Genomic DNA, 3,517 nt, shown 5'->3' with positions numbered 1-3,517 from the left:
CACAGATAGTTGTGAGATATACAGTTTCATCCTGGTTTCTGTCCCTAAGACTTTTCCATAAAATGGGGGGGGGAATAACTGTTGAGTTAAATGTAAGACTTTCTAGGAAAAGAAATGGAATTTAAACACAGCCACTAAACTTCCCCCAATAGACCCCATTCTGGCCAGTGGGATAGCCTGTGTCAAATGACAACCAGGTGAGTTTGTTGGCACCATTTCAAGAGAGGTTTCCTGGCTTCTAGGATTCTGTTCCATACCCGTATATTCCAAACAGGCTGAAAAACCAGACCTGTGCAATCATCTTTGAAAATTTTATTTGTTGAGAGCATAGCATAAAGTCCTTAAGCCTAGAGATCTACAGAGAAACCAGGAATAAGCACACAGGGTTGTCTTCCAATGGGAAAGACAAAAAACCTTTTTGTTCAATCCAGAAAGCTGGGAACTGGCAGCGATTAACTACCTGATGATCTGTGTTATCTGTTGGGCCGGGCCATATCAAGCTCCCACAACCAGGACCGAGATATCTAGTAATCTAAATGACCCTTATACCCAGAGGCTCCTCCGAGCTCCCACAACCAGGACCAGAGATGGCTAATAGCCCAAATCACCTCCACGTTATCTATGTGTCCAAGACTAGACCAGACCCCTTATGCCCTTATGCCCTTGGCCACTAGGTATCCTGTCTCTAGATCTCTAGAATCCATCTTCTGGGGAAGAAATGACATGAACCCAACTAGGGTCTCAATACAATTAGTTTTTTTTTCTTTCTGCAAAGGGATTGTATCACATCAGGGATTTTTTTCCAAATTAAGATGGGCTTAAATACATCGAGAATAAACTTCCTGTTATTAGACTCCATGTGGTCTGATCCAGATTGATGAAGCCAGTTTGTACCTGGTTTCATTTTTATCTTTTCCTAGAGTTTGTTTCCTTCTATGACACCTGCAGGAACATAAACGAGCACACACCACACACACCACACACACGCGCATACACACACACCGCATACAAAATTAAAATAAAAACTGTGAGCCGATTTACATGAACCTTGTTTCCACAGCTTTGGATGACACAGCCTCTGCTTGAAACCTCCAGCAAAGAGACCATGCCTACAACTCTGCATGCCTCCTGCTGGCAGATATCTAGAAAGATGGCTGCTTTAGTATTAGGGATACCTGGATTCTAATGTTGTCAGTTTCACATTTATTCTAATCCCAACAATGATAGAGAGCACTGCCACTGAACTAATATATTTAAATGATATGAATTTACCAAGACTAGAAAATTAACTTATTTTAAATATAAAATTAAGCCATGTGCTACTAAGACCATGACATTTCCTCTCTAAACTGGAATCATCTATTATCTTAGTTTCCTTGATCTCTGAAATAATGACATATTTCTTTTACAAATCTGTTATAAGGAATATATATATATATATATATATATATACATATATATATGTATATATGTATATATTTGATATGGCAAGCATCAAAAATTTCAATGTAGAAATGTTGTATATTATTATATATCAGTCATTAAATTGAGACAGGTTCTATCACAAAAATATATCTAGAAGTACAGTCATCTCACACCTAGCTGGTCAAATATCAGCATAATTGGCAGGAGAACATGGTTTCATCCTTACATGAGCAGAGAATAATGAGGTAAGTTGATACTGTAGTCTTCACATGACTGCCATAGCACATCACACAGGAAGTCAGGAAGTAGGCCTGGAATGACTGGTGGTATCATTAAAAGCTGCAGAAACAAGATTCTTGTCAATCAGCTCACAGATTTTATTTTAGTTTCATATGTGGTGTGCGTGTGCATGTGTGTATGTGTGTGTGTGTTTACATGCTTGTTGGTACATATTACTACGGAAACCAGAAGTCAATATCTAATATATATGTCTCTTGACCTGTTTTTAAATAAGGTATTTATAGTAACAAATAGAATCACTATTTTGTTAAAATTATTTTAAAATATGTGACTGTGCATGGTGTCAGTATATGAGCATGTGAGAATAGGTCCTTACAGAGGCCAGCAGTGTCAGATCTACTCAAGTTACAGGCAACTATGGACTGCCTAATTTTTGTGCTAGAACTAATGTTGTGACCAGTGACAAAACAGCATGCATTTGAACCATAGAGCCATCTCTCACCACAATTTTTGAGAAAGGCCTATCAGTGAACCCGGCACTTGCTTACTGACTAGTCTGGCTGGCCAGTGCACTCTAGAAATCCACCTCCCCACCATGCTACATCTTTTTCTTACTAACTTGTGCTGTTTTTCAATAAATGTAAATATGTGTACCTAAAATTTGTCTTAGACTTGCATGTTTCCAATTTAAAGTAGTAAGTAACATTCTAAAGAAAAGACTATTATAGTCATATACCACAAAGACTCTCAAAAAAAAAAAAAAAAACCTTAGAATTAAGATCAGCCAAATTGGCTTAGGGAAATGTAGAGCAATTAACATTTGAACCTCTAGGACCAAAGAGGGGGGTCTGTGGATGAGGCAAAGCCTGGTATGCAAGCTCAGAGACAATTATCAACTTGACTACTCATGCCTGGACCCCAGAGACAAACTTCTCTTTGCAGATAGCCCTTGGAGAAAAGGATGCAAATTGGGCTGAGGCTGGGAAAGGGATAATTTACAGTACCAGCAAGTACTATGAACGCACACCATGCTTCTACTGCTCTCAAGTCTTTGTGTGCACCGTCTCACTGATGCTTTAAAACTCATCTGGGAGTTTGCTTTTATCCCAATAGGGAAAAGAGCTGCAGTGTAGTAAAGCACAAAGATTACCTAAGCTAGACATTTCGGAGATGAAAGGGCCAAATCTGAATAATGTTTCCACAGCCTTCCTATTTTAGTAATTCACCAGATTGCTTCCCATGAAGAGCAACATAAAGGTGGCTAGCTCTTTCTAGAACCTTCCTGAGTAGAAGGACACGAGAGTTCAGGCGCCTGTGTTCTAGGAACCCGGGATCTAGAGATGATAAAATCTCTTTGCTGGGACTAGAATACAGGCTTCATGTTTCAACTCATCTCATTTCAGATCTTGTTGGCTCATCTCTCCACGGTAACACTGGGAGTCTCACGAAGACGTGAATATTATCCCTGGTGTACTATGAGAAAAATGACATTTACAGATTAACTAACTAGTTTAAAGCCACACAAACGGAATGTGCTGTGGTAAAGATCACAGCTCGAATGGATTTATGCAGCAGGGGAAATGATAGCATCATGGGTATTAGGTGGCATTTAGGGAACTGACAGTCTCTTATCTTCTCAAAACCAGACTCACATATTTGATTCAATAGCTTTTCAGAATTTTTTTACATTTCTTCATCTTTAGACTCTCTCCTCTCTCTCTCTCTCTCTCTCTCTCTCTCTCTCTCTCTCTCTCTCCTTCCCTCCCTCCCTCCTTCCATCCCCCTCCCCCTCCCCCTCCCTCCCTTCCTCCCTCTCTCTCCCTCTCTCTCTCTCTCTCTCTCTCTCTCTCTC

This window comes from Grammomys surdaster, unplaced genomic scaffold, assembly GCF_004785775.1.
Source record: "Grammomys surdaster isolate TR1022 unplaced genomic scaffold, NIH_TR_1.0 63, whole genome shotgun sequence".
Taxonomy (NCBI): domain Eukaryota; kingdom Metazoa; phylum Chordata; class Mammalia; order Rodentia; family Muridae; genus Grammomys; species Grammomys surdaster.
This window is presented reverse-complemented; position numbering follows the sequence as displayed.